Source organism: Astyanax mexicanus, chromosome 7 (assembly GCF_023375975.1).
Source record: "Astyanax mexicanus isolate ESR-SI-001 chromosome 7, AstMex3_surface, whole genome shotgun sequence".
NCBI classification, from domain to species: Eukaryota; Metazoa; Chordata; class Actinopteri; order Characiformes; family Acestrorhamphidae; genus Astyanax; species Astyanax mexicanus.
In genome coordinates, this window is record NC_064414.1 from 4,907,566 (window position 1) to 4,917,611 (window position 10,046).

Consider the following 10,046-nt stretch of genomic DNA (forward strand, 5'->3'; position numbering starts at 1 on the left):
ACATGTCATCCAACAATGACTGTACATGGCACAATTGAAATGTATCCTGTGCACTGGCACAAACAAACATTATACTGTGCATTGGCCGGGAATCGAACCCGGGCCTCCCGCGTGGCAGGCGAGAATTCTACCACTGAACCACCAATGCCTGCTTCCAACCTTTACACATGTCATCCAACTGTGACTGTACCTTGCACAATTGAAATGTATCCTGTGCACCAGCACAAACAAAAATTATACTGTGCATTGGCCGGGAATCGAACCCGGGCCTCCCGCGTGGCAGGCGAGAATTCTACCACTGAACCACCAATGCCTGCTTCCACCCTTTACACATGTCATCCAACTGTGACTGTACCTGGCACAATTGAAATGTATCCTGTGCACTAGCACAAACAAAAATTATACTGTGCATTGGCCGGGAATCGAACCCGGGCCTCCCGCGTGGCAGGCGAGAATTCTACCACTGAACCACCAATGCCGGCTTCCAAACTTTACACGTCATCCAACTGTGACTGTACCTGGCACAATGCAAACGTATCCTGTGCACTGGCACAAACAAAAATTATACTGTGCATTGGCCGGGAATCGACTCCGGCCTCCCGCGTGGCAGTCGAGAATTCTACCACTGAACCACCAATGCCTGCTTCAAAACTTTACACATGTCATCCAACTGTGACTGTACCTGGCACAATGCAAATGTATCCTGTGCACTGGCACAAACAAAAATTATACTGTGCATTGGCCGGGAATCGACTCCGGCCCTCCGCGTGGCAGGCGAGAATTCTACCACTGAACCACCAACAAAAATTATACTGTGCATTGGCCGGGAATCGAACCCGGGCCTCCCGCGTGGCAGGCGAGAATTCTACCACTGAACCACCAATGCCTGCTTCCACCCTTTGCACATGTCATCCAACTGTGACTGTACCTTGCACAATTGAAATGTATCCTGTGCACCAGCACAAACAAAAGTTATACTGTGCATTGGCCGGGAATCGAACCCGGGCCTCCCGCGTGGCAGGCGAGAATTCTACCACTGAAACACCAATGCCTGCTTCCAGCCTTTACACATGTCATCCAACTGTGACTGTACCTTGCACAATTGAAATGTATCCTGTGCACCAGCACAAACAAAAATTATACTGTGCATTGGCCGGGAATCGAACCCGGGCCTCCCGCGTGGCAGGCGAGAATTCTACCACTGAACCACCAATGCCTGCTTCCACCCTTTACACATGTCATCCAACTGTGACTGTACCTGGCACAATTGAAATGTATCCTGTGCACTAGCACAAACAAAAATTATACTGTGCATTGGCCGTGAATCGAACCCGGGCCTCCCGCGTGGCAGGCGAGAATTCTACCACTGAACCACCAATGCCTGCTTCCAACCTTTACACATGTCATCCAACTGTGACTGTACCTGGCACAATCCAAATGTATCCTGTGCACTAGCACAAACAAATATACTGTGCATTGGCCGGGAATCGAACCCGGGTCTCCCGCGTGGCAGGCGAGAATTCTACCACTGAACCACCAATGCCTGCTTCCACCCTTTACACATGTCATCCGACTGTGACTGTACCTGGCACAATTGAAATGTTTCCTGTGCACTAGCGCAAACAAACATTATACTGTGCATTGGCCGGGAATCGAACCCGGGCCTCCCGTGTGGCAGACGAGAATTCTACCACTGAACCACCAATGCCTGCTTCCAACCTTTACACATGTCATCCAACTGTGACTGTACCTTGCACAATTGAAATGTATCCTGTGCACCAGCACAAACAAAAGTTATACTGTGCATTGGCCGGGAATCGAACCCGGGCCTCCCGCGTGGCAGGCGAGAATTCTACCACTGAACCACCAATGCCTGCTTCCACCCTTTACACATGTCATCCAACTGTGACTGTACCTGGCACAATTGAAATGTATCCTGTGCACTAGCGCAAACAAACATTATACTGTGCATTGGCCGGGAATCGAACCCGGGCCTCCCGCGTGGCAGGCGAGAATTCTACCACTGAACCACCAATGCCTGCTTCCACCCTTTACACATGTCATCCGACTGTGACTGTACCTGGCACAATTGAAATGTATCCTGTGCACCAGCACAAACAAAAGTTATACTGTGCATTGGCCGGGAATCGAACCCGGGCCTCCCGCGTGGCAGGCGAGAATTCTACCACTGAACCACCAATGCCTGCTTCCACCCTTTACACATGTCATCCGACTGTGACTGTACCTGGCACAATTGAAATGTATCCTGTGCACTGGCACAAACAAACATTATACTGTGCATTGGCCGGGAATCGACTCCGGCCCTCCGCGTGGCAGGCGAGAATTCTACCACTGAACCACCAACAAAAATTATACTGTGCATTGGCCGGGAATCGAACCCGGGCCTCCCGCGTGGCAGGCGAGAATTCTACCACTGAACCACCAATGCCTGCTTCCACCCTTTACACATGTCATCCGACTGTGACTGTACCTGGCACAATTGAAATGTATCCTGTGCACTGGCACAAACAAACATTATACTGTGCATTGGCCGGGAATCGAACCCGGGCCTCCCGCGTGGCAGGCGAGAATTCTACCACTGAACCACCAATGCCTGCTTCCACCCTTTACACATGTCATCCAACTGTGACTGTACCTGGCACAATTGAAATGTTTCCTGTGCACTAGCGCAAACAAACATTATACTGTGCATTGGCCGGGAATCGAACCCGGGCCTCCCGTGTGGCAGACGAGAATTCTACCACTGAACCACCAATGCCTGCTTCCAACCTTTACACATGTCATCCAACTGTGACTGTACCTTGCACAATTGAAATGTATCCTGTGCACCAGCACAAACAAAAGTTATACTGTGCATTGGCCGGGAATCGAACCCGGGCCTCCCGCGTGGCAGGCGAGAATTCTACCACTGAACCACCAATGCCTGCTTCCACCCTTTACACATGTCATCCAACTGTGACTGTACCTGGCACAATTGAAATGTATCCTGTGCACTAGCGCAAACAAACATTATACTGTGCATTGGCCGGGAATCGAACCCGGGCCTCCCGCGTGGCAGGCGAGAATTCTACCACTGAACCACCAATGCCTGCTTCCACCCTTTACACATGTCATCCGACTGTGACTGTACCTGGCACAATTGAAATGTATCCTGTGCACCAGCACAAACAAAAGTTATACTGTGCATTGGCCGGGAATCGAACCCGGGCCTCCCGCGTGGCAGGCGAGAATTCTACCACTGAACCACCAATGCCTGCTTCCACCCTTTACACATGTCATCCGACTGTGACTGTACCTGGCACAATTGAAATGTATCCTGTGCACTGGCACAAACAAACATTATACTGTGCATTGGCCGGGAATCGACTCCGGCCCTCCGCGTGGCAGGCGAGAATTCTACCACTGAACCACCAACAAAAATTATACTGTGCATTGGCCGGGAATCGAACCCGGGCCTCCCGCGTGGCAGGCGAGAATTCTACCACTGAACCACCAATGCCTGCTTCCACCCTTTGCACATGTCATCCAACTGTGACTGTACCTTGCACAATTGAAATGTATCCTGTGCACCAGCACAAACAAAAGTTATACTGTGCATTGGCCGGGAATCGAACCCGGGCCTCCCGCGTGGCAGGCGAGAATTCTACCACTGAACCACCAATGCCTGCTTCCACTCTTTACACATGTCATCCGACTGTGACTGTACCTGGCACAATTGAAATGTATCCTGTGCACTGGCACAAACAAACATTATACTGTGCATTGGCCGGGAATCGAACCCGGGCCTCCCGCGTGGCAGGCGAGAATTCTACCACTGAACCACCAATGCCTGCTTCCACCCTTTACACATGTCATCCAACTGTGACTGTACCTGGCACAATTGAAATGTATCCTGTGCACTAGCGCAAACAAACATTATACTGTGCATTGGCCGGGAATCGAACCCGGGCCTCCCGTGTGGCAGACGAGAATTCTACCACTGAACCACCAATGCCTGCTTCCAACCTTTACACATGTCATCCAACTGTGACTGTACCTTGCACAATTGAAATGTATCCTGTGCACCAGCACAAACAAAAGTTATACTGTGCATTGGCCGGGAATCGAACCCGGGCCTCCCGCGTGGCAGGCGAGAATTCTACCACTGAACCACCAATGCCTGCTTCCACCCTTTACACATGTCATCCAACTGTGACTGTACCTGGCACAATTGAAATGTATCCTGTGCACTAGCGCAAACAAACATTATACTGTGCATTGGCCGGGAATCGAACCCCGGCCTCCCGTGTGGCAGACGAGAATTCTACCACTGAACCACCAATGCCTGCTTCCAACCTTTACACATGTCATCCAACTGTGACTGTACCTTGCACAATTGAAATGTATCCTGTGCACCAGCACAAACAAAAATTATACTGTGCATTGGCCGGGAATCGACTCCGGCCCTCCGCGTGGCAGGCGAGAATTCTACCACTGAACCACCAATGCCTGCTTCCACCCTTTGCACATGTCATCCAACTGTGACTGTACCTTGCACAATTGAAATGTATCCTGTGCACCAGCACAAACAAAAGTTATACTGTGCATTGGCCAGGAATCGAACCCGGGCCTCCCGCGTGGCAGGCGAGAATTCTACCACTGAACCACCAATGCCTGCTTCCACCCTTTACACATGTCATCCAACTGTGACTGTACCTGGCACAATGCAAATGTATCCTGGGCACTGGCACAAACAAAAATTCTACTGTGCATTGGCCGGGAATCGAACCCGGGCCTCCCGCGTGGCAGGCGAGAATTCTACCACTGAACCACCAATGCCTGCTTCCACCCTTTACACATGTCATCCGACTGTGACTGTACCTGGCACAATTGAAATGTATCCTGTGCACCAGCACAAACAAAAATTATACTGTGCATTGGCCGGGAATCGAACCCGGGCCTCCCGCGTGGCAGGCGAGAATTCTACCACTGAACCACCAATGCCTGCTTCCAACCTTTACACATGTCATCCAACTGTGACTGTACCTGGCACAATTGAAATGTATCCTGTGCACCAGCACAAACAAAAGTTATACTATGCATTGGCCGGGAATCGAACCCAGGCCTCCCGCGTGGCAGGCAAGAATTCTACCACTGAACCACCAATGCCTGCTTCCACCCTTTGCACATGTCATCCAACTGTGACTGTACCTTGCACAATTGAAATGTATCCTGTGCACCAGCACAAACAAAAGTTATACTGTGCATTGGCCGGGAATCGAACCCGGGCCTCCCGCGTGGCAGGCGAGAATTCTACCACTGAACCACCAATGCCTGCTTCCACCCTTTACACATGTCATCCAACTGTGACTGTACCTGGCACAATTGAAATGTATCCTGTGCACTAGCGCAAACAAACATTATACTGTGCATAGGCCGGGAATCGAACCCGGGCCTCCCGCGTGGCAGACGAGAATTCTACCACTGAACCACCAATCCCTGCTTCCAACCTTTACACATGTCATCCAACTGTGACTGTAGCTTGCACAATTGAAATGTATCCTGTGCACCAGCACAAACAAAAACTATACTGTGCATTGGCCGGGAATTGAACCCGGGCCTCCCGCGTGGCAGGCGAGAATTCTACCACTGAACCACCAATGCCGGCTTCCAAATTTTACACGTCATCCAACTGTGACTGTACCTGGCACAATGCAAACGTATCCTGTGCACTGGCACAAACAAAAATTATACTGTGCATTGGCCGGGAATCGAACCCGGGCCTCCCGCGTGGCAGGCGAGAATTCTACCACTGAACCACCAATGCCTGCTTCCACCCTTTGCACATGTCATCCAACTGTGACTGTACCTTGCACAATTGAAATGTATCCTGTGCACCAGCACAAACAAAAATTATACTGTGCATTGGCCGGGAATCGAACCCGGGCCTCCCGCGTGGCAGGCGAGAATTCTACCACTGAACCACCAATGCCTGCTTCCACCCTTTGCACATGTCATCCAACTGTGACTGTACCTTGCACAATTGAAATGTATCCTGTGCACCAGCACAAACAAAAATTATACTGTGCATTGGCCGGGAATCGACTCCGGCCCTCCGCGTGGCAGGCGAGAATTCTACCACTGAACCACCAACAAAAATTACACTGTGCATTGGCCGGGAATCGAACCCGGGACTCCCGCGTGGCAGGCGAGAATTCTACCACTGAACCACCAATGCCTGCTTCCACCCTTTGCACATGTCATCCAACTGTGACTGTACCTTGCACAATTGAAATGTATCCTGTGCACCAGCACAAACAAAAGTTATACTGTGCATTGGCCGGGAATCGAACCCGGGCCTCCCGCGTGGCAGGCGAGAATTCTACCACTGAACCACCAATGCCTGCTTCCACCCTTTACACATGTCATCCAACTGTGACTGTACCTGGCACAATTGAAATGTATCCTGTGCACTAGCGCAAACAAACATTATACTGTGCATAGGCCGGGAATCGAACCCGGGCCTCCCGCGTGGCAGGCAAGAATTCTACCACTGAACCACCAATGCCTGCTTCCACCCTTTACACATGTCATCCAACTGTGACTGTACCTGGCACAATTGAAATGTATCCTGTGCACTAGCGCAAACAAACATTATACTGTGCATAGGCCGGGAATCGAACCCGGGCCTCCCGCGTGGCAGACGAGAATTCTACCACTGAACCACCAATGCCTGCTTCCAACCTTTACACATGTCATCCAACTGTGACTGTAGCTTGCACAATTGAAATGTATCCTGTGCACCAGCACAAACAAAAATTATACTGTGCATTGGCCGGGAATCGAACCCGGGCCTCCCGCGTGGCAGGCGAGAATTCTACCACTGAACCACCAATGCCTGCTTCCAAACTTTACACATGTCATCCAACTGTGACTGTACCTGGCACAATGCAAATGTATCCTGTGCACTGGCACAAACAAAAATTATACTGTGCATTGGCCGGGAATCGACTCCGGCCCTCCGCGTGGCAGGCGAGAATTCTACCACTGAATCACCAACAAAAGTTATAGTGTGCATTGGCCGGGAATCGAACCCGGGCCTCCCGCGTGGCAGGCGAGAATTCTACCACTGAACCACCAATGCCTGCTTCCAACCTTTACACATGTCATCCAACTGTGACTGTACCTTGCACAATTGAAATGTATCCTGTGCACCAGCACAAACAAAAATTATACTGTGCATTGGCCGGGAATCGAACCAGGGCCTCCCGCGTGGCAGGCGAGAATTCTACCACTGAACCACCAATGCCTGCTTCCACCCTTTACACATGTCATCCAACTGTGACTGTACCTGGCACAATTGAAATGTATCCTGTGCACTAGCACAAACAAAAATTATACTGTGCATTGGCCGGGAATCGAACCCGGGCCTCCTGCGTGGCAGGCGAGAATTCTACCACTGAACCACCAATGCCGGCTTCCAAACTTTACACGTCATCCAACTGTGACTGTACCTGGCACAATGCAAACGTATCCTGTGCACTGGCACAAACAAAAATTATACTGTGCGTTGGCCGGGAATCGACTCCGGCCCTCCGCGTGGCAGGCGAGAATTCTACCACTGAACCACCAATGCCTGCTTCCACCCTTTGCACATGTCATCCAACTGTGACTGTACCTTGCACAATTGAAATGTATCCTGTGCACCAGCACAAACAAAAGTTATAGTGTGCATTGGCCGGGAATCGAACCCGGGCCTCCCGCGTGGCAGGCGAGAATTCTACCACTGAACCACCAATGCCTGCTTCCAACCTTTACACATGTCATCCAACTGTGACTGTACCTTGCACAATTGAAATGTATCCTGTGCACCAGCACAAACAAAAATTATACTGTGCATTGGCCGGGAATCGAACCAGGGCCTCCCGCGTGGCAGGCGAGAATTCTACCACTGAACCACCAATGCCTGCTTCCACCCTTTACACATGTCATCCAACTGTGACTGTACCTGGCACAATTGAAATGTATCCTGTGCACTAGCACAAACAAAAATTATACTGTGCATTGGCCGGGAATCGAACCCGGGCCTCCTGCGTGGCAGGCGAGAATTCTACCACTGAACCACCAATGCCGGCTTCCAAACTTTACACGTCATCCAACTGTGACTGTACCTGGCACAATGCAAACGTATCCTGTGCACTGGCACAAACAAAAATTATACTGTGCGTTGGCCGGGAATCGACTCCGGCCCTCCGCGTGGCAGGCGAGAATTCTACCACTGAACCACCAATGCCTGCTTCCACCCTTTGCACATGTCATCCAACTGTGACTGTACCTTGCACAATTGAAATGTATCCTGTGCACCAGCACAAACAAAAGTTATACTGTGCATTGGCCAGGAATCGAACCCGGGCCTCCCGCGTGGCAGGCGAGAATTCTACCACTGAACCACCAATGCCTGCTTCCACCCTTTACACATGTCATCCAACTGTGACTGTACCTGGCACAATGCAAATGTATCCTGGGCACTGGCACAAACAAAAATTCTACTGTGCATTGGCCGGGAATCGAACCCGGGCCTCCCGCGTGGCAGGCGAGAATTCTACCACTGAACCACCAATGCCTGCTTCCACCCTTTGCACATGTCATCCGACTGTGACTGTACCTGGCACAATTGAAATGTATCCTGTGCACCAGCACAAACAAAAATTATACTGTGCATTGGCCGGGAATCGAACCCGGGCCTCCCGCGTGGCAGGCGAGAATTCTACCACTGAACCACCAATGCCTGCTTCCAACCTTTACACATGTCATCCAACTGTGACTGTACCTTGCACAATTGAAATGTATCCTGTGCACCAGCACAAACAAACATTATACTGTGCATTGGCCGGGAATCAAACCCGGGCCTCCCGCGTGGCAGGCGAGAATTCTACCACTGAACCACCAATGCCTGCTTCCAACCTTTACACATGTCATCCAACTGTGACTGTACCTTGCACAATTGAAATGTATCCTGTGCACCAGCACAAACAAAAATTATACCGTGCATTGGCCGGGAATCGACTCCGGCCCTCCGCGTGGCAGGCGAGAATTCTACCACTGAACCACCAATGCCTGCTTCAAACCTTTACACATGTCATCCAACTGTGACTGTACCTTGCACAATTGAAATGTATCCTGTGCACCAGCACAAACAAAAAAAACACTGTGCATTGGCCAGGAATCGAACCCGGGCCTCCCGCGTGGCAGGCGAGAATTCTACCACTGAACCACCAATGCCTGCTTCCACCCTTTACACATGTCATCCAACTGTGACTGTACCTGGCACAATGCAAATGTATCCTGTGCACTTGCACAAACAAAAATTATACTGTGCATTGGCCGGGAATCGAACCCGGGCCTCCCGCGTGGCAGGCGAGAATTCTACCACTGAACCACCAATGCCTGCTTCCAGCCTTTGCACATGTCATCCAACCGTGACTGTACCTTGCACAATTGAAATGTATCCTGTGCACCAGCACAAACAAAAGTCATACTGTGCATTGGCCAGGAATCGAACCCGGGCCTCCCGCGTGGCAGGCGAGAATTCTACCACTGAACCATCAATGCCTGCTTCCACCCTTTACACATGTCATCCAACTGTGACTGTACCTGGCACAATGCAAATGTATCCTGGGCACTGGCACAAACAAAAATTCTACTGTGCATTGGCCGGGAATCGAACCCGGGCCTCCCGCGTGGCAGGCGAGAATTCTACCACTGAACCACCAATGCCTGCTTCCACCCTTTACACATGTCATCCAACTGTGACTGTACCTGGCACAATGCAAATGTATCCTGTGCACTGGCACAAACAAAAATTATACTGTGCATTGGCCGGTAATCGAACCCGGGCCTCCCGCGTGGCAGGCGAGAATTCTACCACTGAACCACCAATGCCGGCTTCCAAACTTTACACGTCATCCAACTGTGACTGTACCTGGCACAATGCAAACGTATCCTGTGCACTGGCACAAACAAAAATTATACTGTGCATTGGCCGG

The 10,046-nt window shown here is 50.9% G+C and overlaps 53 non-coding genes across 53 annotated transcripts; all 53 read right to left on the bottom strand.

Annotated features, from left to right (window-relative positions):
• Nucleotides 1–77: 77 nt before the first annotated feature.
• trnag-gcc (transfer RNA glycine (anticodon GCC)) lies at nt 78–148 on the bottom strand. Its single transcript has one exon. It is a non-coding gene; the product is annotated as a tRNA-Gly (tRNA).
• A 94-nt stretch (nt 149–242) lies between these two features.
• Nucleotides 243–313, bottom strand: trnag-gcc (transfer RNA glycine (anticodon GCC)). Its single transcript has one exon. It is a non-coding gene; the product is annotated as a tRNA-Gly (tRNA).
• A 94-nt stretch (nt 314–407) lies between these two features.
• On the bottom strand, nt 408–478 carry trnag-gcc (transfer RNA glycine (anticodon GCC)). Its single transcript has one exon. It is a non-coding gene; the product is annotated as a tRNA-Gly (tRNA).
• Nucleotides 479–815: 337 nt separating this feature from the next.
• On the bottom strand, nt 816–886 carry trnag-gcc (transfer RNA glycine (anticodon GCC)). The gene has a single exon. It is a non-coding gene; the product is annotated as a tRNA-Gly (tRNA).
• Nucleotides 887–980: 94 nt separating this feature from the next.
• trnag-gcc (transfer RNA glycine (anticodon GCC)) lies at nt 981–1,051 on the bottom strand. The gene has a single exon. It is a non-coding gene; the product is annotated as a tRNA-Gly (tRNA).
• A 94-nt stretch (nt 1,052–1,145) lies between these two features.
• On the bottom strand, nt 1,146–1,216 carry trnag-gcc (transfer RNA glycine (anticodon GCC)). Its single transcript has one exon. It is a non-coding gene; the product is annotated as a tRNA-Gly (tRNA).
• Nucleotides 1,217–1,310: 94 nt separating this feature from the next.
• On the bottom strand, nt 1,311–1,381 carry trnag-gcc (transfer RNA glycine (anticodon GCC)). Its single transcript has one exon. It is a non-coding gene; the product is annotated as a tRNA-Gly (tRNA).
• A 91-nt stretch (nt 1,382–1,472) lies between these two features.
• trnag-gcc (transfer RNA glycine (anticodon GCC)) lies at nt 1,473–1,543 on the bottom strand. The gene has a single exon. It is a non-coding gene; the product is annotated as a tRNA-Gly (tRNA).
• A 94-nt stretch (nt 1,544–1,637) lies between these two features.
• trnag-gcc (transfer RNA glycine (anticodon GCC)) lies at nt 1,638–1,708 on the bottom strand. The gene has a single exon. It is a non-coding gene; the product is annotated as a tRNA-Gly (tRNA).
• Nucleotides 1,709–1,802: 94 nt separating this feature from the next.
• trnag-gcc (transfer RNA glycine (anticodon GCC)) lies at nt 1,803–1,873 on the bottom strand. Its single transcript has one exon. It is a non-coding gene; the product is annotated as a tRNA-Gly (tRNA).
• Nucleotides 1,874–1,967: 94 nt separating this feature from the next.
• Nucleotides 1,968–2,038, bottom strand: trnag-gcc (transfer RNA glycine (anticodon GCC)). Its single transcript has one exon. It is a non-coding gene; the product is annotated as a tRNA-Gly (tRNA).
• Nucleotides 2,039–2,132: 94 nt separating this feature from the next.
• trnag-gcc (transfer RNA glycine (anticodon GCC)) lies at nt 2,133–2,203 on the bottom strand. Its single transcript has one exon. It is a non-coding gene; the product is annotated as a tRNA-Gly (tRNA).
• A 175-nt stretch (nt 2,204–2,378) lies between these two features.
• trnag-gcc (transfer RNA glycine (anticodon GCC)) lies at nt 2,379–2,449 on the bottom strand. Its single transcript has one exon. It is a non-coding gene; the product is annotated as a tRNA-Gly (tRNA).
• Nucleotides 2,450–2,543: 94 nt separating this feature from the next.
• On the bottom strand, nt 2,544–2,614 carry trnag-gcc (transfer RNA glycine (anticodon GCC)). Its single transcript has one exon. It is a non-coding gene; the product is annotated as a tRNA-Gly (tRNA).
• Nucleotides 2,615–2,708: 94 nt separating this feature from the next.
• trnag-gcc (transfer RNA glycine (anticodon GCC)) lies at nt 2,709–2,779 on the bottom strand. Its single transcript has one exon. It is a non-coding gene; the product is annotated as a tRNA-Gly (tRNA).
• A 94-nt stretch (nt 2,780–2,873) lies between these two features.
• Nucleotides 2,874–2,944, bottom strand: trnag-gcc (transfer RNA glycine (anticodon GCC)). Its single transcript has one exon. It is a non-coding gene; the product is annotated as a tRNA-Gly (tRNA).
• A 94-nt stretch (nt 2,945–3,038) lies between these two features.
• trnag-gcc (transfer RNA glycine (anticodon GCC)) lies at nt 3,039–3,109 on the bottom strand. Its single transcript has one exon. It is a non-coding gene; the product is annotated as a tRNA-Gly (tRNA).
• Nucleotides 3,110–3,203: 94 nt separating this feature from the next.
• On the bottom strand, nt 3,204–3,274 carry trnag-gcc (transfer RNA glycine (anticodon GCC)). The gene has a single exon. It is a non-coding gene; the product is annotated as a tRNA-Gly (tRNA).
• Nucleotides 3,275–3,449: 175 nt separating this feature from the next.
• Nucleotides 3,450–3,520, bottom strand: trnag-gcc (transfer RNA glycine (anticodon GCC)). Its single transcript has one exon. It is a non-coding gene; the product is annotated as a tRNA-Gly (tRNA).
• Nucleotides 3,521–3,614: 94 nt separating this feature from the next.
• trnag-gcc (transfer RNA glycine (anticodon GCC)) lies at nt 3,615–3,685 on the bottom strand. The gene has a single exon. It is a non-coding gene; the product is annotated as a tRNA-Gly (tRNA).
• A 94-nt stretch (nt 3,686–3,779) lies between these two features.
• trnag-gcc (transfer RNA glycine (anticodon GCC)) lies at nt 3,780–3,850 on the bottom strand. The gene has a single exon. It is a non-coding gene; the product is annotated as a tRNA-Gly (tRNA).
• A 94-nt stretch (nt 3,851–3,944) lies between these two features.
• trnag-gcc (transfer RNA glycine (anticodon GCC)) lies at nt 3,945–4,015 on the bottom strand. Its single transcript has one exon. It is a non-coding gene; the product is annotated as a tRNA-Gly (tRNA).
• A 94-nt stretch (nt 4,016–4,109) lies between these two features.
• Nucleotides 4,110–4,180, bottom strand: trnag-gcc (transfer RNA glycine (anticodon GCC)). Its single transcript has one exon. It is a non-coding gene; the product is annotated as a tRNA-Gly (tRNA).
• A 94-nt stretch (nt 4,181–4,274) lies between these two features.
• trnag-gcc (transfer RNA glycine (anticodon GCC)) lies at nt 4,275–4,345 on the bottom strand. The gene has a single exon. It is a non-coding gene; the product is annotated as a tRNA-Gly (tRNA).
• A 258-nt stretch (nt 4,346–4,603) lies between these two features.
• On the bottom strand, nt 4,604–4,674 carry trnag-gcc (transfer RNA glycine (anticodon GCC)). Its single transcript has one exon. It is a non-coding gene; the product is annotated as a tRNA-Gly (tRNA).
• Nucleotides 4,675–4,768: 94 nt separating this feature from the next.
• trnag-gcc (transfer RNA glycine (anticodon GCC)) lies at nt 4,769–4,839 on the bottom strand. The gene has a single exon. It is a non-coding gene; the product is annotated as a tRNA-Gly (tRNA).
• Nucleotides 4,840–4,933: 94 nt separating this feature from the next.
• On the bottom strand, nt 4,934–5,004 carry trnag-gcc (transfer RNA glycine (anticodon GCC)). The gene has a single exon. It is a non-coding gene; the product is annotated as a tRNA-Gly (tRNA).
• Nucleotides 5,005–5,098: 94 nt separating this feature from the next.
• trnag-gcc (transfer RNA glycine (anticodon GCC)) lies at nt 5,099–5,169 on the bottom strand. Its single transcript has one exon. It is a non-coding gene; the product is annotated as a tRNA-Gly (tRNA).
• Nucleotides 5,170–5,263: 94 nt separating this feature from the next.
• On the bottom strand, nt 5,264–5,334 carry trnag-gcc (transfer RNA glycine (anticodon GCC)). The gene has a single exon. It is a non-coding gene; the product is annotated as a tRNA-Gly (tRNA).
• A 94-nt stretch (nt 5,335–5,428) lies between these two features.
• On the bottom strand, nt 5,429–5,499 carry trnag-gcc (transfer RNA glycine (anticodon GCC)). Its single transcript has one exon. It is a non-coding gene; the product is annotated as a tRNA-Gly (tRNA).
• Nucleotides 5,500–5,593: 94 nt separating this feature from the next.
• On the bottom strand, nt 5,594–5,664 carry trnag-gcc (transfer RNA glycine (anticodon GCC)). Its single transcript has one exon. It is a non-coding gene; the product is annotated as a tRNA-Gly (tRNA).
• A 92-nt stretch (nt 5,665–5,756) lies between these two features.
• On the bottom strand, nt 5,757–5,827 carry trnag-gcc (transfer RNA glycine (anticodon GCC)). Its single transcript has one exon. It is a non-coding gene; the product is annotated as a tRNA-Gly (tRNA).
• A 94-nt stretch (nt 5,828–5,921) lies between these two features.
• Nucleotides 5,922–5,992, bottom strand: trnag-gcc (transfer RNA glycine (anticodon GCC)). The gene has a single exon. It is a non-coding gene; the product is annotated as a tRNA-Gly (tRNA).
• Nucleotides 5,993–6,167: 175 nt separating this feature from the next.
• Nucleotides 6,168–6,238, bottom strand: trnag-gcc (transfer RNA glycine (anticodon GCC)). Its single transcript has one exon. It is a non-coding gene; the product is annotated as a tRNA-Gly (tRNA).
• A 94-nt stretch (nt 6,239–6,332) lies between these two features.
• On the bottom strand, nt 6,333–6,403 carry trnag-gcc (transfer RNA glycine (anticodon GCC)). Its single transcript has one exon. It is a non-coding gene; the product is annotated as a tRNA-Gly (tRNA).
• Nucleotides 6,404–6,497: 94 nt separating this feature from the next.
• On the bottom strand, nt 6,498–6,568 carry trnag-gcc (transfer RNA glycine (anticodon GCC)). The gene has a single exon. It is a non-coding gene; the product is annotated as a tRNA-Gly (tRNA).
• Nucleotides 6,569–6,662: 94 nt separating this feature from the next.
• Nucleotides 6,663–6,733, bottom strand: trnag-gcc (transfer RNA glycine (anticodon GCC)). Its single transcript has one exon. It is a non-coding gene; the product is annotated as a tRNA-Gly (tRNA).
• Nucleotides 6,734–6,827: 94 nt separating this feature from the next.
• Nucleotides 6,828–6,898, bottom strand: trnag-gcc (transfer RNA glycine (anticodon GCC)). Its single transcript has one exon. It is a non-coding gene; the product is annotated as a tRNA-Gly (tRNA).
• A 175-nt stretch (nt 6,899–7,073) lies between these two features.
• On the bottom strand, nt 7,074–7,144 carry trnag-gcc (transfer RNA glycine (anticodon GCC)). Its single transcript has one exon. It is a non-coding gene; the product is annotated as a tRNA-Gly (tRNA).
• A 94-nt stretch (nt 7,145–7,238) lies between these two features.
• Nucleotides 7,239–7,309, bottom strand: trnag-gcc (transfer RNA glycine (anticodon GCC)). Its single transcript has one exon. It is a non-coding gene; the product is annotated as a tRNA-Gly (tRNA).
• A 94-nt stretch (nt 7,310–7,403) lies between these two features.
• trnag-gcc (transfer RNA glycine (anticodon GCC)) lies at nt 7,404–7,474 on the bottom strand. Its single transcript has one exon. It is a non-coding gene; the product is annotated as a tRNA-Gly (tRNA).
• A 256-nt stretch (nt 7,475–7,730) lies between these two features.
• trnag-gcc (transfer RNA glycine (anticodon GCC)) lies at nt 7,731–7,801 on the bottom strand. Its single transcript has one exon. It is a non-coding gene; the product is annotated as a tRNA-Gly (tRNA).
• A 94-nt stretch (nt 7,802–7,895) lies between these two features.
• trnag-gcc (transfer RNA glycine (anticodon GCC)) lies at nt 7,896–7,966 on the bottom strand. Its single transcript has one exon. It is a non-coding gene; the product is annotated as a tRNA-Gly (tRNA).
• Nucleotides 7,967–8,060: 94 nt separating this feature from the next.
• On the bottom strand, nt 8,061–8,131 carry trnag-gcc (transfer RNA glycine (anticodon GCC)). Its single transcript has one exon. It is a non-coding gene; the product is annotated as a tRNA-Gly (tRNA).
• A 256-nt stretch (nt 8,132–8,387) lies between these two features.
• On the bottom strand, nt 8,388–8,458 carry trnag-gcc (transfer RNA glycine (anticodon GCC)). The gene has a single exon. It is a non-coding gene; the product is annotated as a tRNA-Gly (tRNA).
• Nucleotides 8,459–8,552: 94 nt separating this feature from the next.
• On the bottom strand, nt 8,553–8,623 carry trnag-gcc (transfer RNA glycine (anticodon GCC)). The gene has a single exon. It is a non-coding gene; the product is annotated as a tRNA-Gly (tRNA).
• Nucleotides 8,624–8,717: 94 nt separating this feature from the next.
• On the bottom strand, nt 8,718–8,788 carry trnag-gcc (transfer RNA glycine (anticodon GCC)). Its single transcript has one exon. It is a non-coding gene; the product is annotated as a tRNA-Gly (tRNA).
• A 94-nt stretch (nt 8,789–8,882) lies between these two features.
• On the bottom strand, nt 8,883–8,953 carry trnag-gcc (transfer RNA glycine (anticodon GCC)). Its single transcript has one exon. It is a non-coding gene; the product is annotated as a tRNA-Gly (tRNA).
• A 258-nt stretch (nt 8,954–9,211) lies between these two features.
• On the bottom strand, nt 9,212–9,282 carry trnag-gcc (transfer RNA glycine (anticodon GCC)). Its single transcript has one exon. It is a non-coding gene; the product is annotated as a tRNA-Gly (tRNA).
• Nucleotides 9,283–9,376: 94 nt separating this feature from the next.
• On the bottom strand, nt 9,377–9,447 carry trnag-gcc (transfer RNA glycine (anticodon GCC)). Its single transcript has one exon. It is a non-coding gene; the product is annotated as a tRNA-Gly (tRNA).
• Nucleotides 9,448–9,541: 94 nt separating this feature from the next.
• trnag-gcc (transfer RNA glycine (anticodon GCC)) lies at nt 9,542–9,612 on the bottom strand. The gene has a single exon. It is a non-coding gene; the product is annotated as a tRNA-Gly (tRNA).
• Nucleotides 9,613–9,706: 94 nt separating this feature from the next.
• On the bottom strand, nt 9,707–9,777 carry trnag-gcc (transfer RNA glycine (anticodon GCC)). The gene has a single exon. It is a non-coding gene; the product is annotated as a tRNA-Gly (tRNA).
• Nucleotides 9,778–9,871: 94 nt separating this feature from the next.
• trnag-gcc (transfer RNA glycine (anticodon GCC)) lies at nt 9,872–9,942 on the bottom strand. Its single transcript has one exon. It is a non-coding gene; the product is annotated as a tRNA-Gly (tRNA).
• Nucleotides 9,943–10,046: the final 104 nt, after the last annotated feature.